Below are 21,701 nucleotides of genomic sequence, written 5' to 3'. Positions count from 1 at the left end.
TTATCTGGTACATGAAAGGCCGTTAGCAACTTGTGGTCGTTTGATAGGTTTTTATATTTCATTCTAGTTCGTGACATTTGTGAATATACAATTTACGTATACACATAATAATGGAAAGTTGACCTGGTGCTGCAGTATCACCTGGTAATATAAAATATTTTAGTCCATAATTGTTGTCAAGGTGTGTCGGGGGACCGCTAATGTAGATGTTTGATTCACATAACAAGTTTAAGGATCAATTAACCAGCGACTTGGCGGTTGTAGGTTGTAGTTTACTTGGCGGTCCCCCGACACACTGTGACAACAATTATTATGGACTAAAATATTACTTTACACAAGTTAGGAATTATTTGAACTTAAAGGCAGTAAATATTATTTCATTACTTTTTAAAGTTGTTTTGGCGGGGGTTTTTTTAAATTCCTTAATTTAATTTTATTAAAAGCTTTTATTTAACTTGCTCTGTATGTATGTAAGTATGTATGTTACGGTGGAATTTTGGAACTCAATTTTAAAGTAGATGTATTTAACCGATTGAGCTGAAATTTTGCATACGCGTTTAGTTTGGATGACCATGCACGATATGGTATGTGACATCACTCTAAATCCAACATGACCGACCATCCAAGATGGCGAAATAATTATTGTTCTATGCAGTCCTACAATATGGATATTAAATGAAAGGGCTTTTTGAGAGTAACTCGAAAACGAATGTTTTTTTGAACATTCTACATCTAATATGGCGGCTCATCCAAGATAAGGGAATAGTTATTTTAATGCACTTCTGCAATATGGGTATCAAATGAAAGGGCTCATCGTGACGTGACGTTACGTGTCATGTCGTGACTTTACGTGACGTCACGTGACGTGACGTGAAATGACGTGACAGCCGGGTTTCATAAAATACTCGGTTGAATACGATCACTTTTGTTAAATGAAAATTTACTTTTTAGTCATGCAGAAATCAAGCCAGAGATAATTAAAAAACAAAAAATAAATTATAAACAAAAAACTTTTTGAAAAAAGCTTTTATTTAAATAGTCTAAAAAGAGGAAAATAAATCCTCCTTAAAAATCCTCCTCCTCAATATATTGTACAATTTGCATGAGAATAAAAGCTTGTCGCGAGACTTATTAATCTATCAGTACTTGATAAATTTATAAAAAAATATATAATATTAATGACTCAGTTAAATTGGTACTACATATTATGTAGTTTATTTACAAATCGCGCGACAAACTTTTTTTTATTATTTTTTTTTATAAAAATAAGGGGGCAAACGAGCAAACGGGTCACCTGATGGAAAGCAACTTCCGTCGCCCATGGACACTCGCAGCATCAGAAGAGCTGCAGGTGCGTTGCCGGCCTTTTGAGAGGGAATATGGTAATAGGGGAGGGTAGGGAAGGGAATAGGGGAGGGTAGGGAAGGGGATTGGGCCTCCGGTAAACTCACTCACTCGGCGAAACACAGCGCAAGCGCTGTTTCACGCCGGTTTTCTGTGAGAACGTGGTATTTCTCCGGTCAAGCCGGCCCATTCGTGCCGAAGCATGGCTCTCCCACGTATCAAATGCAAATTGTTCAATATATTGAGGAGGAGGATTTTTAAGGAGGATTTATTTTCCTCTTTTTAGACTATTTAAATAAAAGTTTTTTTTCAAAAAGTTTTTTGTTTATAATTTATCAGACATTCGAAAAAAAATAAGTACGCGGTAGCGTAATGCCATACTTTTTTGGGTGTGGCTTACAGCCCGCCATACCGACGCGGCCGGCATCGCACCTGCAGCTGTTCTGATGTTGCGTGTGTCCATGGGCGACGGTAGTTACTTATCATCAGGTGACCCGTTTGCTCGTTTGCCCCCTTATTTAATAAAAAAAAAAAAAACGCGAATACATTAATTTAAAGGAGTGAGCACATTGAGTCGGGCCGTGCCGGGGCTCATCGTAAAAATCCGCCTCCATACAATTTGTATGGAAGCGGATGCGCGTATCGCACACTATGTCGGGGCGCAGCGGATTTCCGTCAATGCGACAAGGCCCGACAAACCCGCTGCGCCCCGGCAACAGTGTGGCCACACTTCACATAGATTTCCACTTCTTAGTAGATTTGAGGTCAAATGAATGACGATTTAGTAGTCCAAAATTTTTTGTAAATTTTAATAGAAGATCGATATTATATATAACAAATAATATAAAAATTTAAAATGCATAATGAAGACAGTCCATATAAACATTTTAGTTTTATTTTAGTTTCAACCACGTAGAATACATTGATTAATAAAGGTAGATTTTCGGTAGAAGCCAAAACACGGTCTAGTAGATTTTAGTAAAATATAACAACGTTTTTGATATATCGAGTCACGAGTGATTTAAGAGTCACACTGGAGCTATCCAAAGTACTCAAAATCCGTCAATGCGATGCGACCCGGCCCGGCAATAGTGTGCTATAGCGCATTTTGCGGTGCGCTGAGCCCCGATTCGCCCCGGCACGCGCCGACAAACTGTGCGCGTACCTTAAATAAAAAATTGAACTATTTGTACCAGGCTAATTTTTGCATAGCTAATCATCGTCGAGTAGCCATTCACGAAAATTACCTTGCCATACTTTTCCGACAGGTCCCAACTCCCAATGGCCGCCCACGCTATACCACTGCAAAGGAGTGATGTTTTTTTTTCGCCAAACGATTTATACCAGTGTATGGTCGCCAAAAATTGTTCTTATAACATTCATGACATCGTAATTCGTAACACACGTTACGTATATGACCGAATGTTACGTTATACGTACATGACCATTATAAAGCTTAGTCAAAGTCAAAAAATCATAACAGATGGCGCTAAGAGTCACGCTACATCGCGCTAACCCGCCTAGCGCTTACTCAAACGTGTTTATATATAAGAGGTTGTACCATTTTTAGCAAGATTTTTTGATTCTTTCGATTGTTATGTTACACTGCGGCCAAGTGCAGCAGCAAATAGGTAGGCAACGTGTTTAGGAAATCAAAAATATTTTTTTTACATGTACCTACCGCACCGATTTTAATCGGCGAGGTACATATTATATTATTGTCGAAATTGGACAAGTAAGAAAGTAATGGGGGGGTCCGGACCCCCAGGACACCCCCCTTATACAGGGTGTAACAAAAAAATACTTTAGGGTGTGTACGTGTTCTTTGTAGAGAGTTCACTGTGAAAGTAGCAGCGCTGAAAGACCAAAATTTTTTTTCACTTTTGTATGGGGAAACTCGTGACGCTCGGGCCCTTGCCCGTTTAAATAAAACTTATTGCTGCTGCGGAACCCTTCATGGGCGAGTCCAACTCGCACTTGGCCGGTTTTACATACAGAAACAGAGATAGTTCTCCTCCATCTACACTCAATTCCTTAAGGCTTAAACCTATCAATGATAAATAGTTTATTGGTAATGGTAAAGTTATGTAATGGGGGGCTAAATAAGCTTTAAAATTTGGCATAAATAAAGTTTAATTTAAAATAATGAATAAATGTGTTTTTGGGTATTTTGATTTAAGGGGTACCAGGGTTTTAAAAAGCTTTTAAATTTGACACCAATTTTGTTGACAGCGCGCTATAAACTGAAGTCCACGCGGACGAAGTCGCGGGTAACAGCTAGTTCTTTATTAATTCGTTTGGGACACGTAGAAAAAATATCTTAAAGCATTACGCTACTTAAAAATACGATAACAATTTAAAAATACGAGAAACAAATTCAGTTTTGGAAACCTTATCAATTTTTCATATAAAAGCAGCAGTTGGACAACAAGTTTTTATATGATAGTAAAACTAGTGAGTACTTAAAGAAAAATTATATTTAAAATTAAATGGTTAGGCATACTGCATTTCTTGGAGATTTAATCTAAACATAAGAAGCTCCTTATTTAAAACAATGTACAAGAACTCAAATTTATCAAAAAAAACTTGAGAGGTGTCAAGGGACGAAGTTATTTCTTATGTTCAAAAAACCTGTATACTTAACACATATTATACAGTCAAAAAAATATTTAAAAAAATGCGTCTAATTACGCCCAGGAATACTAACAACGCGTCGCTGTTTATTTAAAAAAAAACGCCATCTAGTTGACGCACAGGAATACTTACATTCAACGCCCTCTAACATGCAGCCTGTACTAATAAAAAAGTGTACAGGTCAAATCAAGGTCAAAATATATCGTTCTGTCTAGCCTTCAGATTTACGCCAAACGCACGATAAGGAACTTCGTTCCAAAAATATCAAACTCTTAAGGACGCTATCACAAAAATTATTACAAAAATTTGCAGGTCAGTACGAATATCGACGTTTTCCGAGAATTCGATCTGAGCAAAACACGATATCTTAAAATTTTCTCGATAGAAAAAAATCACAAAGATGCATCTAATTTTCGCGAATTTTTCATTTATTGCCATAACCGTGAATTGAACTAAGTTAAAATTTTAACACATTGTATAAAATTCTATCATTGAGAGATCGACCTAGCGGATTTTTTAAATGTTGTATATTTATCGAGTTATTGAGAAAAAACTAATTTGGCGATGAATCCGCGTCGCTCTTTTTCACCTGGCATTTGAAAGACGGGCGTGAGTGTCGCACTCTTAAGGACATTAATTTGAAACTTTTAGGCTAGTATAGGTTTTGGTTGACTTTAAAAATATTAATAAAACATCGTAACATGATAGTAATAATAATTGATCGTAGAGTTTAAACTTTAAGGTGGATCGACCATTTGTTCGGTTGCTCATCGTCCCCTCGAGAGGCTGACACCACGTGGCTGGAGGTCATCTTCGCGTCTGGGTCGTGACTCGTGGGTGATAGCCGGCAGCTGATACTTTGATATAATATAATATGTAATTTGTATCGTGCAATGCAAACAGCTCCGCGCCGCTTTCTGTTCGTAAAAAGCACGAAAAGTTTTTAAACAAGTATTAAAAGCACACACGAGTATAAAGCTCGCGCGAGGCGCCGCGGGTTTTAGCACTAATTAGCGTCAGCCGCTACAACACTCGACATTTAAGAATAAGAATAAGAATGGATTTATTTTTAGCATCACACAATACATCATAATATAAGTATACAGTTCGACTATAATATTATAAAATTAACTATTACAATACTGTGTGACACCAAAAATTGGCCCCAGCTCAGCAAACGCAGCAAGCAAGCCCGCTGCACTGATTTTCTGCAGAGGCCAATGAGTGGCTTCACAACGCTTAAACTAAGTAAACTAAACACAAAATTATTTACAGAAAAAAACAAATAATAATAGCGACAAGAAGTCAAGAACTAGCAAATTAATTTACAGAGTAGGTGTTGTTGTCTTAACTTTGAAAAGAAAAAAAAAATAAAAAAAATAATACAAATTTGACAGATGGTAAAAATTAAAAAATTAAATAAAATGGTTTGACGTACTGCGTTACTAAAACGTGGTTTATGACGTGGCAATAATAAAAAATCTAAACAAATTACGTGTAAATTTATAATTCCAAGTGAAGTGGCAATATATAACAGGACACCTAGAAAAAGCAACCGGCCATTATGGGATATTGTTATGTGCCTCACGCCGTTCGACAACCTTCACTACAAGCCAGTGGTGCATACACCTAATTTGTTATGTACACACACTCACACACACACACGTCGCGTTACCCGGAATACGCGAATGTCTCATCGAAAGAGAAAAACCCTTTTCGATGTTTACCGTATTGTTTACGGTTTTGTTTCGGCTCCGTCGTTTACCCTTTGACCCTTATTATTGTTACGATGTCGATTCAAAGAAAATATTCATAGAACTTTTAACATAATAAGGGTGGGGACACAGGGTTTAGCGATCCGCTGCGTACATAGTTACTACATAATATTACTAGATGTCCCGCGCGGCTTCGCCCGCGTAAATTAGGAATTTCACAGAAACCGTACATTTTCCCAAAAAAAATATTTCCCCCGTTTTTCCCACATTTTCCTGAGTTTCTTCGGTCGTATTATTAGTCTAAGCGTGATAATATAATATAGCCTATAGTCTTACTCGATAAATGATCTATCTAACACTGAGATAAGTTTTTAAATCGGACCTGTAGTTCCTGAGATTGACGCGTTCAAGCAAACATACTCTTCAGGTTTATAATATTAGGTAGGTTTAGATTTTTTTTTAATTATCGCTTGACAAACTCGAATCTCGATCTAAAAGACTATGAAATGGTATAATATGGTAGTGATGATGATGATGATGAATGTAATTTGCATAGTAGCATATGCTTTCTGTTCTTAAAACCACGCCGAAACTCCCAAACTTGTATCTATAAAGAATCAGGAGTTCTCTCAGCACCTTCCGAACCACGGTATACCAGGTATATCTCGGTGCAAAATCCTTCTTGTAGTTAGCATATACTTAGAATACTTCTCACGAAACCGAAGTCACCACATGTTTCCCTATAAGTTTTGAGGAGTTCCCTCGATTACTTATGGATCCTTCATCAGATCACCACTTTTGTGAATATAATACCAAATTGGGATGATACCCTATATATCAAAAGAACATTTTTGAAAATCGTTTAACAAACGGCGGAGTAATCGTTGAATATAAGAAAACGAACATAACACCTCCCCCATTTTGAAAGTCGGTTAAAATTGTAATATGTGTTATTCTGATGTATAAGCTATACATCATAAACATCCATACATCCACACATCCATACATCCAAACAAACTTTCGCCTTTATAATATTAGTAAGATAATATGCATCGAGTCGGCGATATACGTAAATTGTGGGATGTTATCTCGGGATGAAAAGTGACAACTGCAACGTAGCGGGTAGCGCGCTCGGTACGTGGAGCCGGTTTAACGGATCGCTGATGATGATGACGAGTTCCGGTCGCCGGTGGGTACTATAGTCTGTTATATGGTCGCGCGCAGGACTAGAAACTTAGAAAGTACCCGCAGATGTGGAGATCGCCGATAGCCCGTATCCTGCCGTGCAGGCTCTCACCGCATACCTCGTACATAGTACATCGTATCGAGTAAGGTACTCGACGGACGGTATGGAACCGACGCGGCTAATTTTGGACAAACACGTCCAGCTGGGGCCTGTGATAACTTTGTTGTCACTCGATACACTCCACGTCAGACATCAGAGGTAACGTCGTCTGGAGACGTCCGGCGTTCGGTCGGCCGCATTCGATATCGGCCCCCGTATCACGTATCTTGCGAGAGCAATGCGATAGCAATTATTGCGCGATAATTGTATCAAAATCACAATTTCGTATCACGTCTCAGCCAAAACAATCGATCACTATGTACACAAATATGTACATGACACCATTGTTTGTGACATTCATGACACCCAGCAATCGCTCGCGCGATTATTGATAGTGGATTGTTGATCGCTATTTTTAGGGTTCCGTACCCAAAGGGTGAAAACGGGACCCTATTCATGAGACTTCGATGTCTGTCTGACCGTCTGTTTGTCTCCAGGCTGTAACTCAAGAACCGCTATAGCTAGACTACTGAAATTTTCACAGATTGTGTATATATCTGTTGCCGCTATAACAACAAATTCTAGAAATAAAATAAAGTTAATATTTAAGGGGGGCTCCCATACAAGAAACGTGATTTTTAGGGTTCCGTAGCCAAATGGCAAAAAACGGAACCCTTATAGATTCGTCATGTCTGTCTGTCTGTCTGTCTGTCCGTCCGTCCGTATGTCACAGCCACTTTTCTCAGAAACTATAAAAGCTATACTATTGATTATTTTTCCGACCCAAATATCGACCAATAGAATTGCACCATTCGACGTCACGTGGTACAACCTACATGGTATTATACTGATAATTTTTTGAAAATTTTCTCTGGTAGTTGCTATATATAAAAGACAAACACGTCAAACTGACAGGTTGAATTCAATTGTGTCTTATGGTGCAATTATATTGGCCGACATTTGGGACGGAAAAATAATCCCCCGAATACCACACGAGCTTCAAAATTATCTGGCATTTCCCTCAAGGTTCCCTGCAAACAAATAAAGTCGTCAAGTTTTTCAGGAAAAATCACTCGCGCTTCGCGCTCGTGATTTTTTAACCTGAAAAACTTGAATCCTTCATTTGTTTGCAACGAACCTATCGGGAAATATCCGATAATTTTGAAGCTCTTGTGGTATTATAAGTGATAATTGGCAAGTAGATGTAGTCTGTAAACCGCATTAAGATTTTGATACAAAAATGGAAAAATTATTAAAAATTTCAGGGGTCCCCATAGGTACAACTGAAACAAAAAAAAAAATTTCATCTAACCTATTCGTGTGGGGTATCTATGGATAGGTCTTTAAAAATTATATTGAGGTTTCTAATATAATTTTTTTCTAACCTGAATAGTTTGCGAGCCAGCCCCCCCCCCCCCCCCCCTCTAACTTCTAAAGTAGAGGCATGATAAGTCTAAAAATAATATATAATGTACATTACTATAAAAACTACCAACGAAATTTGGTTTGAATGATATTTAGCAAGTAGTTTTTTTTCTACGTCATAAATGGTAAACCTTAAACTAACAAAAAAAAATTCATCTAACCTATACGTGTGGGGTATCTATGGATAGGTATTTAAAAATCATATGGAAGTTTCTTATATAATGTTTTTCTAACCTGAATAGTTTGCGAGAGATACTCTTCCAAAGTGGTAAAATTAATTACATTGTCTATCCCGAGCCCGTGTAGCAGACCGTGGGAAAATTGCCGCTTTTATCTGTCCATTGTAAATATTTGTCCAGTGTTTATATTTCATGTATGTGTTTGTTGTTATGTTTACAAGATATACTTATAAGTTATAAGAGAGTGCTGTTTGTGGGATCACAGACTGACAGGGACCACGGAAGATCAGGCGCCACGGCTTGCCGCGGTCGATGCCTGAGTGGATTACCCCTTTAAACATGCGGTGTGTGCATTGCACAGCCATAACCGAGTTTAATTTTAAGTAGGTAGTTAAATGTTGTATGCGTCATGTCAATTTACTTGAATTTCTTGTTTTATTGTTATTTAACTCTGGCTGTGTTCTGTCCCTTTCACATGTTTAATTTAGTTATTTTTATTTATTTAAAATGTGTCGTCCCCCCCTCTAACTTCTGAACTAGGGACATGATAAGTCTAAAAATAATATATGATGTACATTACTATAAAAACTACCAACGAAAATTGGTTTGAACAAGATCTAGCAAGTAGTTTTTTTTATACGTCATAAATCGTAAACCTTAAATTAATTTTCATTAAATCAACTGAAATATAAAAATGAATCCAAAACCTTTTAATTTCATTACAATAAACCTTATTGCTGCTGCGGAACCCTTCATGGGCGAGTCCAACTCGCACTTGGCCGCTTTTTTTTGGCCTTTTTTGCTCGTAATCAATAATGGTAACAGTAAGGCACTTGAAATTTTCACAAAATCCTTAATTATATTTGTACTTTAATAATTAATAAAAAAGACGGGTTGCACACCGGGAGTGCCGGCAGAAGTGAAAACTTGATTATTAACGTTGTGCATTATTTTTTGTTACCCATTTTTTAAGAAAATCGATTTTTTTAATTAATCGAAACGCTTACAATTTTTTTTAACCCATTTTTTATGAAAATCGATTTTTAAAAAATCGATTTTTTTAATTAATCGAAACCCTTACAATCGATTAAATTTTTAACCCATTTTTTATGAAAATCGATTTTTGAAAAATCGTTTTTTTTTAATTAATCGAAACCCTTACAATCGATTAAAAAATATGGACAATCGAAAAAAAACAATCGATTGTTCGATTAATCGATTTCGATGTTACAACACTAATCTCCAACCGTCTTACGGTTTTTCGATCAGCACGAGAATCTGACGCGAGTTTCACAGTTTTTACCCATCCCACAAAAGTGCTCAACGCCGCTAAAGAAGTTTTCACTTCAATAAAATTAAAATAAAGTAAATATTTAAGGGGGGCTCCCATACAAAAAACACATTTTTTTGTCTAGTTTCACTCTATACCGGTACGGAACCCTTTGTGCGCGAGTCCGACTTGCACTTGGCCGATTTTATTACGTGATACCCCAGCCGGTTATCGGTCGATGAACAGATAAATGATTCATGTTTGTACGCGCGGGCCGCGGGACGATATACTCGCGAGAGCCGCGGAGGACGATTGTACGGTGTCCTATATTGAGCCTACTGTCTTTTGACACGCTAGCCCCGCCTACACGCACCGGTATCCTCCAATCGTGATACAATGATACCATGAATCGTGCTCCCGGGCAATGTGCTTTTTTGCACTGTAGTAGAGCAGTAGAGTCAAGAAGAAGGTGAATGTGTGTGTGGCGGTACCCACAATTCGCCTAACATTTCTGCATCGAAGTTTTCTGAGCGCGTCAGTATATATGCTGAGCTGAGATGTATCACGTGGGCTTCGGCCTGACCGAGCATAACACCTCGCTCGGTCGGAAGATCTTCCTTTGTGGTGGCCACGCATATTCCCACATGTGTCACAGAATCTGCAGGTCGTAATAAAAACGGGACCCTATTCATTAGACTTCGTTGTCTGTCTGACCGTCTGTCTGTCTCCTGGCTGTATCTCAAGAACCGCTATAGCTAGAGTTCTGAAATTTTCACAGATTGTGTATTTCCGGTGCCGCTATAACAACAAATACTAAAATCAAAATAAAATTAATATTCAAGGGGGGCTTCCATACAACAAACGTGATTTGTTTGTTTTTTTTTGCACGTAAATGACAACAGCTAAACGCTTTAAATTTTCACAAAACCCTTAATTATATTTGACCGAGCTTTGCTCGGTATTCGATAAAACACGAATAAAATGACATTTTCTAAAAACGATTCCTAGCTAGATCGATTTATCGCCTCCGAAATCCCCTATATACTAAATTAGCTGTTTTTGTTGACATTAGTTTATATAATACTAGCTGTTGCCCGCGACTTCGTCCGCGTGGACTTCAGTTTATAAAGCGCGATGTCAACAAAATTGGTGTCAAAAGCTTTTATAAAAAAACCCTGGTACCCCTTAAATCAATATTAATACAGCTGTGCAGTGGGCACACAATAAGTATTTCATTTTTTTATATTAAACTTTATATTTTATGCCAAATTTTAAAGCTTATTTAGCCCCCCAATTACACAACTTTACCCATAAACTATTTATCATTTATCCCAGGAACCCCGGGATGAGCGCTGGCCACGCGCAATGCGAATTCATTTTCATCGATATTTTCATGGAAATAAGATATTTTCCCACATCAAAATGTAGCCTATGTCCTTTCTCAGACTCTAGAATAACTGTGTACAAAATTTCATTGCAATCGGTTCAGTAGTTTTGGCGTGAAAGCGAGACAGACAGACAGACAGAGATACTTTCGCATTTATAATATTAGTATTGATGTTCCCGTACATCAATTGAATCGTTTACGCGCAAATCAGAAAAGTATATTGTCTGGGAACCGCACATTTTTCCAAGACAAAAACATTCCTTGTCCCAGATTCAAATTAGTATCTCCAATCTCCATGCCAAATGTCATCAAAATAGATTTAAATAGTTTAGGGCTTAGGCGACAAAACATAAAAGTTTAAGTATTCCTTGTCCTTTCCCGAGGCTCAAAGTATCTCCATACCAAATTCCATCAAAATAGATTGAATAGTTTACGCGCAAATCATAAAAGTGTATTGTGCAGTAACCGTACATTTTTCCGGGACAAAATATATTACCAAATTTCAGCAAAATGGGTCCAGCCGTTTACGCGTGATGTCGTGACCACGCGAAATATAACGTTCCGCGCGGCTTCGCTCGCGTATAAATTAGATATTTCACAGACAAATTAGTCCACAAAAAATAGCCGATGGTCATTCACGTGGTCTACTTCTTATCTGTGTCAAATAACATTGCTCTAGTAGTTCGTGAGATAAGCCCTTTCAAATAATTTCCCCAGTTTTTTCCACACTTTTCTCTATTTGTTCGTTCCCATTAGACTTAGCGTGATAACATATAGCCTATAGCCTTTCTCAATAAATGGGCTATCTAACATTGAAATAATTTTTCGAATCGGACCAGTAGTTCCTGAGATTAGCGCGTTCAAACAAACTAACAAACTCTTCCGCTTTATAATATTTGTATAGATTAGTATAGATTTCATGAAAATCGTTGGAGCCGATTCCGAGATTCTAATTATATATATATATATATATATATATATATATATATATATATATATATATATATATATATATATATATATATATATATATATATATATATATATATATATATACAGTGTGTAACAAAAATAAGTGATAATACTTTAGGGTGTGTACGTGTTCCTTGTAGAGAGTTCACTGTGCTGTCACGAGTTTCTCCATACAAAAGTGAAAAAAAAATTTGGTCTTTCAGCGCTGCTACTTTCACAGTGAACTCTCTACGTACCCACCCTAAAGTATTATCACTTATTTTTGTTACACCCTGTATACTAGCGGCCCGCCCCGGCTTCGCACGGGTGGACATTGATTTTTAAATATTTTTTTTTTCAATCTTTATTTCTTAGTCAATAGTCATTCAAAACGTAATGAATTAATGAAGCACTATAATATTATCCCATCAATGAAGCGGCACCCGGCTGTCGCATAACTATTATATTATAAATCTATTGTCTGCGATTCCCATGATCGAGGTAATAATAATTAATATTTACGTGGACTCTCCGGGCGAGCACACCCGCGCGGCGCGCCTTGACGACGCCCAATTCGCAACGTGCAGCAGAAATCGTAATATTTTAATTTCACCATAACATTAAAACCAAACGTCCAATTTTAATCATTCGAAGACCAAATATTATCTACATTAACTGTACTTAGTAATGAAATAATTTATTTTTATAAGAATTAATGCCATGAGTAAAATAAAGGCATTTAAATGTAGTCCAAAAACATTTCAAGATTTTTTAATAAAAAAATGGTTATTGTGCCTCACTCAACATAGATAGGTATAGTGTGTCGCGGACTTTTTTGTAGATATTTAAAAGATCTACAATTACTTAGAACACTTTATGGTTCTATCTTTTATAGTTTAGGCAGCGTACGCGAAAAAAGAAACATTTCTGGTTGATTTTTTACACCTTGCGTCCGAAAATCCCAAATATCTTACGGAACCCTATTTTTTTCCAAAATAAAATTTAGCCTTTGTTCAGCAGAATTAAAGTAGGATTATAATGGTAAAAGAATCTTTCAAATCGGTCCAGTAGTTTCGGAGCCTATTCAAGACAAACAAACAATCAAATCTTTGCTCTTTATAATAGTAGTGTAGATATAAACACACCGGCAAAATTAGAGGAACATAACAAAATTTTCAATTTTTTTAAATTGTTTACTGATTTTTATATATTTATTTATTTATTTACTAATTGATTATTAAAAAATAAATTTTATATAAATTTAGGGCATAAAAACGTGAAAAATAGAAAAAAATCAGCAAAAATCAAAAAATTAAGAAAATCTTTGAAATTTCAGTAGTAAGTTTTTAAGATAAATTCTCCATTATTATTAAAGAAATGCCATGTTAAAAGCGTGTAATGCCTTCTATGGATCTCAAGAGGGCCTGGATACGCCATTCCATGCTTGCATTTTAATTGTCAATCATTTCCTGTGGGATATTCTCCTACTCCTCCAGTAGCGCCAACTCGAGCTCCTGGACACATTTTGGAGCTGGAGTTTTAACTCGTACCGTTCACCCATTGATATGCCACACGTCTTCAATCGGATCCACATCCGTAGACCACGCTGGCCTCTCCACCTGGGCTACGCCAGCATCGTTTAGGTAATAATGCCCGATTTTCTTACTCTATGGACGCACATAAAATTGAAATTACTACCTAAAACTGTGTAAAAGGCACACCATGCAGTTCCAGGATGTCGGTGCTAAAGCCCTGTACTGTCAAAGTACCATCGTCTATAATCATCAGCTCCATGCGGGCTCCAAATCATATGCAACTCCAAACCATTACGAAGCCTGCATCATAGGCCACTTAGTTTCCGGTAAGTTTCATGGCCTGTAGCTTTCCTTATGATTTATCCACATTCTTTATCGCCTGTCAATACAATTTACACAGAATTTGCTCCCATCACTGTACAGCACAAGATTTCACTCACTTGTCTAATTTTGATGTTCACGCGCAAATCTTAGCCTGGCTCTTCGGTGTCCTGTCTCAAGTTTTGGTGCCCTTGCTGGCACTTTTGAGTTTAATTTAACTTCTTTGAGTCTTCTTCTTACTGTACAATCACTTACACGTTCATCTTGGACCTGTTCCGACAGGTTTCGTGTCTGCATAGCAGTTTGAGGTCGATTTCTTAAGTTTTGTTTCCTTACAAAATGTTCATCCTGAACCATTGTCACCCGATATCTGCCTTGTTCTCGTCTCCGAACGTAAGTTCCAGTCTCTCTGAAGCGTTGAAAGTTACGATGAACCACGGAAGCCGACACACCTAAGGCCTGACTGACCGAACGGTAGGTGTGACCTTTCTCTATCGTGGTTACAGCTCTAGCTGTCGCAGATGCTGGGAAATCACTAATTTTGTATCTAAGCAATGTGTTCTTCCAAAAACCAAACAATCAAATGAGCTGAGCATACCTTGCACCCCGCTAAAACGCCATTCTTATCAGGAACACTTACAACGTCAATAATCGAAAAACACTTATTAGGGCATAATTGCTATAAAAACCTGTCAACTTCCCAGTTTTGTTCAATATTTTATTTCTTGAATGAGCTTAGAAGCTATAAAAAAGGCTTTCAGACAGCCCGACCCACTTGAGTTCAAGTTTTGGCCCTTTTTACCTATGTTCCGCTAATTTTGCCAGTGTGTGTATATATATACAGGGTGCAATTGTTCATTTTATTAGAACACAATATGATATTGATTATTGTGACACCAACTTTGGTGTCGATAAGTTATGATTAACATAATTAACTGCAATGATTATAAGTACAGCCAAACCTGGATAAGCTAGAGTTCAAGGGAACACGATTTCATTCTCGCTCATAGAGGTTTCTCACTAACCCGAGTTTCTCGCTTATTCAGGTACAAGGTTAGCATTTCTCTCTTATAGAGGTACGCAGAAATGACAAGTCAAAAATTCATGCACTATGTAATTTTATTTTATTTAGAAACTCAGAAACTCTAGCCTTCTTCATATTTCCATGTCCATCAGAGCACTCAGATTTTTAGAGTCATTTGATTTTATAATTTTAACTGAGTAAGTCCGTTTGAAAAGAATGCGATAAAAAACATCGTTTTTTAGCTCAACGAAATAGAATGGGTACAATATTGACGAGAAAACAATACAAAAACAATGGTAAGAAGTTTAACGAAAGTTAAGAATGAGTCATAAAATAGCAGATGTTAAATTGCAGCAGATGTTCAATTTGTAATTTGTTTCCTCATTTGTTACTGTGTATGTAAATAAAAAATAAACCTCGACTGTCCGCTTATAGAGGTATAGAAAAGACGCAGTCTCGCTCACAAAGGTCTATGAGAGAAAAACGACTCTCTCTAACAGAGGTTTCTGTTTCTCGCTAATAGAGGTTTTGGGAGCTTAAAATGACGGGTCCTGGCTATTACTCTCACTTATACAGTTTTCTCACTTATCCAGTCACTTACCCAGGTTTAGCTGTACTAATAAAATGATAGAGCCAGTCTCCAGAGTGTATTTTTTTGAACCTAGAGCTGTTTTGATTGCAAGAATGTCATTTATATCATCAAATAGTGAATGTATTAAAACAAAAATACATATTATTTTTATTTTACCTATAGTAGATAATCATTGGAATACACGACAATGACTATAATTATAAAGTGTACAATATTTTTTAATCACCGAATAGTAAAGTAATAGGTGTTTACCAATATTCTTATCCCAAACAAATTCCCCGAATAATATTGCAATGAGATATTATATGTGCACTTTATTGCAGTCGAAACACAAAATTACCCGAATAATCATGCAATAGACAATAATGATCAGAGCTTGGCCTACTCCAGAAACCGAAAATCCGGATTTTCAAAGGCCCAAAAAATCCGGATTATCTGGATTTTTCGGATTTCGAAGTATGCGGATTGCAATCCCTACCTATAATAATATGTTGTTATAACTTATAGAATATAGAGCTTAAATTTTAACCCTACTACCGCCGCGTGTACATTGAAGTTGAGGACGTACGTACGGGCTACGGCAATGGAAGATATTTCGGTTCGGTGGCAGCGGGGGCGGGGAAGCGCGTCTCGGGCTAAATTAGCCGACCTACAACCAGGGGTGGCAACTTTTCCAGCCGCCATAACCGGACAACAAATTAAATAATAATCTATAGTTATAATAAAATCGTAGAGGTAAAATTTTTGTACATTGAAAATAAACTTGAAAAAATGAGTCAGGGGCATGTTAAAAGAGTAATAGAACACATTTTAACTGTTTTTGAAATTTTTGTTTCTCTGTCTGTTTGTCTGTTTGTACAGGCTAATCCGCTGGACCGATTTCAATGAAATTTGGCATGATGATACCTTACATCCCTGGTCAACATCTTAGATACTTTTTTTAACCGACTTTAAAAAAAGGAGGAGTTAATGTTTACTTTGCTGTTTGTGGTCAGATTTTCAAAATTCTTTTTTTGTTGTATAGATTGCCCGAATTTGATACCATGTTTACAATAAAATTGGCCAAGTGCGAGTCGGACTCGCGCACGAAGGGTTCCGTACCGCTATAGAGAAAAAATAGGCCAAAAGTTGTGTTTTTGTATGTGAGCCCCCTTAATTTAATTATATTCTAATTGTATTATTAATTATTAAAGAACACATATAATTAAGGATTCTGCGAAAATTTTAATTGCCTGTCTGATTGTCATTATTGATATCGAGCAAAAAAGGCCAAAAAAATCATGTTTGTTGTATGGGAGCCCTCCTTAAATATTGATATTATTTTGTTTTCCGTATTTGCTGTTATAGCGGCAACAGATATACACAATCTGTAAAAATTTCAGAACTCTAGCTATAAAAGTTCTTGAGATACAGCCTGGAGACAGATGGACAGACAACGAAGTCTTAGCAATAGGGTCCCATTTTTACCCTTTGGGTACTGTACCCTAATAACGGTGACTTGATAAGTAATGGAATTGAAGAAACTCCTCGGAATTTACAACGACAACCAAAGTGATTACCAATTCTAGCAAAGGTCGATCTTTAAAACTTTTCCTAATATTCGTAAACGCTTATCCAAACCCTGGATGGATATTGACCACTGTGTATCTCAATTCGTTACCGGCCATGGAAATTTTAAAGTCAAACTTTACGGATCTAAGTTCCTAGCATCGGTCGAGCACATAGGTAGAAATGGTAGAATATGTACGACCGAAGGCATTGTTTGAATGGCAATTTGTTTGAATAAACCTCTCATCATGTTCTCTGGGAGAGTTTTTCTGCCAAGACGAAAGAACTACAATGCTAGACTGTAGACAACCTACAATGTAAATTCGATGTCGCATACTACGGTGATATCGTGGACAGCGCTATAGGAACTTAATCCGTGCCTTCAAGCGTTTTTGTCACAATTAATATTGGCAACTGCAGTCTAACACAACAAATTCAAATTTGTTTCCCTGCGAAGAAAGGATTTTTCAAAACGATAAGTATCTGAGGTTCAAGTTTCCTGGGTCTTTGATGTAAATTAAAAATTTCGTGTGTAATATAGATCCAAAATAGTCGTAGATGGGTGTTAAATTTTCTAAATCTCGATTTTTATAACATAAATTCACGCGGACGAAGTTGCGGGCAACAGCTAGTAATTAATAATTAAAACAGTTTATTGCTCCAAAGGAAAAAATACAAACTTTTTGCACCCACCTAACTTTTGAAAAGTTTGTTCATCTAGTCAAAAAAATAGTCAAATCGAAAAAAAAAGTACTAATGAAATTTTTATTAAAGATGTATAAAATTAATAAATTGTACCTAAAATAAAGGAAAATTATTTGTGACCGGACGGTTGGGAACCCTGCCTACAACACATGCTAGCGGTGGCCGCCCGCAGCCCGCCGCCCGCCGAGTGCAGGAGGATGACGCGACGACGTGGCAAACGCCGCTAAATAGATTAAAAAAATTTAAGCTCCGCATTAAAAATATTAAAAAGTTTCCAGCTCGTGCGCTCTGCCGCGATCACACGGCGGCCTGGCGGGGCCGGATGCACTGCAGTGTGCAGTGTTTGTACAGAAAATTGATTCTTTTTCTGTGAGAAGCGGCGAAAAGATAATAGATATGATATTTCGTGATCAGAAGAGGTACTCCAAAACGGCGCTTTCGAAATTTCAGTTCCGACTGAAAGCCGACCGAAGCTTAGAAATGACCTTACTTTGAAGATAGATATAGCCTATAGGGAGCCTCCCTATCGTCTATCGTAGTCGCGTGACAAACTTCGGTCGTCCCGAGCCCTATAGTTTGGAATGAAAATATTTTGGAGTAGAAAACGGCCCGATCATTCGCATTTGAAATTAGCACTTCGGAGTAGGCCTTCCTTGTAAGTTGTATAGAACTATCGCTTCGGCCCAGGCGGTAGAAATTGATTTCGAAGTTTACGATTGTAGCAGAAAAATAATGTTTCATTCAATATACGGAGACGTGCACGAGAAATGCTCAGATTTATATATTATGCGTAACTGTCTTGAGCCGCTTAGCATGGCGATTTGAAGAAATATTATATTGTGTATAGGAAAACTTTCAAATCTAATTTTAGTTTTTATCATCCATAGATCATAATTCAGTTATCAGTCGTCAAGTTTTAAGTGATATAATGTATGCTATTTGTCTAATAGTTCTAGTACAGCTGTACTGCAGCTATAATGTAGTCTATTTAACATAGGTTAAGAGATAAGCATTAAAAGATATAAAAATCGGCCATGTGCGAGTCGGACTCGCGCAGAATGGGTTCCGTTATCCGACCCGTTATGGAGCAAAAGTAGGGAAAAAATTGTGTTTTTTGTATGGGAGCCCCCGTTAAATATTTATTTTATTTTCATTTTGTTATTAAGTATTAAACTGTGCACATAATATGATTGAGGACATGACACTGTGAGTTCGTTCTGCGTAGATCGGAACGCAAACAAAAATTGATGAATCTTCGGCTAGTTGAAGAACTTCAACAAATTGAACGCCTGTCACCTCAGTCCGCCGGGGCCCAGGACTCAGGAGTAAATGTGTTCTGACTTCTGTGCACCTCAGTCCATCCGTGACCACGGCCGCTGTAAAGTAGCCGAAACCTCGGGAATGTCGGGATTAATAAAAGTGCTCCGCGACAAAATCCGTAAGTGTTTAAACCTTGTAATATAATTATAACAAACCAAAGTGTTCACTCTAGTAACTAGAGTCAGTGACTCTACTGACTAAGTACTACTCTACTCGAAATAATTAAAAAATCAAAAAACCCGACTGCAAAACAATTTTAACTAAAAAGACCGAAACAAGACCTAATTCTGCCGGAGGCGTGTAATCCATGCTCTTGCTTACGAGTTTCATGCCAAGATGAATAGAAGGCTACATAGAAAAATGTAGAAGAAGAAAGTGGACTACAAAATGCAGTCGGAGGCATGTCTATAGATGCTGGCGGGAAAGATTCCGAATTATTCCCGTCGAATACTTCGGAAGTATTCCGAAATATTCCGAAACTTTGGGAATATTTCAACTGTCAAAAAAAGCGAGGAAAATTGCGCTTGGAAGTTGTAAACTATTTATCTTTAGTTGTGTATCTAAGAATATGTGATGCCGGTTACTAACTTTATAAGTCAAGCGGCGAGAAACGGCTTTTTTGGCTTATTATCATTACTAGCGATAAATAGCGGCTGGTAACGGCTTGTTACTTTTCTTTGATAATACCTAATCATATGAGTTCGTTTATTTTTTATGGTTTTTATTCTGATTTACTTACAATAGGATATATTAGTATGGATAATATGGATATAAGTAAGTAATAAGTAGGTAAGTATAGATTAATCAATCCCATTGGCCATTACTAATTTATAATAAAACTAGATGACGCCCGCAACTCCGTTGCGCCAAAATTCGTTTATCGCGCCGGAACCGTACATTTTTCCGGGATAAAAACTATCCTATGTCCTTTCTCGGAACTCAAAGTATTTCCATGTAAATTTTCAGCAAAATCGGTTCAGCGGTTCGAGCGTGAAGAGGTAACAGACAGACAGGCAAACAGACGCACTTTCGCATTTATAATATTAAACCTAGAAGTAGGTAAGTATAGATAAACAATTTATATTTTACTTAAGTACGTAATTACGTTAATAAATGAATACGTAACACAAACAAACACGTATATTTCCATTGAATTATTCCGGCGAAATATTCGACGGAAACATTCGATTGCGGGGTACGAATCTTTCCGCGGGGTGAGGGAAAACTTCTCCGGGGAGCATCTCCCTTCCGCGCCGCCGTCGCCCGCTCGCACGACTCGCTCGCCCGTATATCTTAATATATATATTTCTTGTGTGCGTGTGTATGTGACTGAACTCCTCCTAAACGACTGGACCAATTTTGATGAAATTTTTTGTGTGTGTTCGTGGAGATTCGAGAATGGTTTAGATTTACAGTTTGGTCTACTGGAAAATGTTTTTTCAATTAATTTCTTATTTATAAGGAGTTGTTGATTTTGGAATGTTTTACATTAGACCCGGCGGACGGCGCTATCATCGCATTCAATATTATTCTATTTCAATTTTAGTTTGTCCTGACAGATGGTGCTACGATTAATTTGAAAAAAATTTTGTTATTCAATTCATGTGCTGATTAAAATATTATATTATTTAGGCATCAGCTAAAAATGAAGTTTTCAAAATTCCACCCCTAAAGAAGGAATTAGGTAAAAATAGTATCAAAATTTGTATGTCCACGGGGAGGGCGGGAGAATCCTCATGGATTCCTTATTGGCCGGCCCATAAGGATATGTCCAACTTTACTGTGCTGTTACCCAGTAACCTATGGACTAAACTCCCTCCTGGTTACAACCTGCTGCTGTCAAATTATCCTACTAATATTATAAAGGCAAAAGTTTGTTTGGATGTATAGATGTATGGATGTATGGATGTGTGGATGTATGGATGTTTGTTACTCTTTCACGCAAAAACTAATGAACGGATCTTAATGAAACTTTACAATAATATAGCTTATACATCAGAATAACACATAGGCTACAATTTTAACCGACTTTCAAAATGGGGGAGGTGTTATGTTCGTTTTCTTATGTTCAACGATTACTCCGCCGTTTGTTAACCGATTTTCAAAATTTTTCGTTTGGTATGTAGATTATCATCCCAATTTGGTATTATATTCACAAAAGTGGTGATCTGATGAAGGATCCATAAGTAATCGAGGGAACTCCTTAAATTTTATGGGGAAACATGTGGTGACTTCGGTTTCGTGAGAAGTATTCTAAGCATATGCTACAAACAAGTAAGATTTTGCACCGAAGTACACCTGGTATACCGTGGTTCGGAAGGTGCTGAGAGATCTCCTGATTCTTCATAGATACAAGTTTGGGAGTTTCGGCGTTGTTTTAAGAACGGAAAGCATATGCTACTATGCAAATTACATTCATCATTATCATCACTACCATAATATTATACCATGCATCGTCCCATGATT

At 37.2% G+C, this 21,701-nt stretch overlaps 1 protein-coding gene across 1 annotated transcript in view; it reads left to right on the top strand.

Moving 5' to 3' along the window:
• The window catches only part of LOC121736790 (neogenin), a 128,591-nt gene that overhangs the window by 35,315 nt on the left and 71,575 nt on the right, over window positions 1-21,701 (top strand). The gene's annotated exons all lie outside the window — the stretch shown is intronic.

This window comes from Aricia agestis, chromosome 2 (genome assembly GCF_905147365.1).
Source record: "Aricia agestis chromosome 2, ilAriAges1.1, whole genome shotgun sequence".
NCBI lineage: Eukaryota > Metazoa > Arthropoda > Insecta > Lepidoptera > Lycaenidae > Aricia > Aricia agestis.
This window is presented reverse-complemented; position numbering and strand designations above follow the sequence as displayed.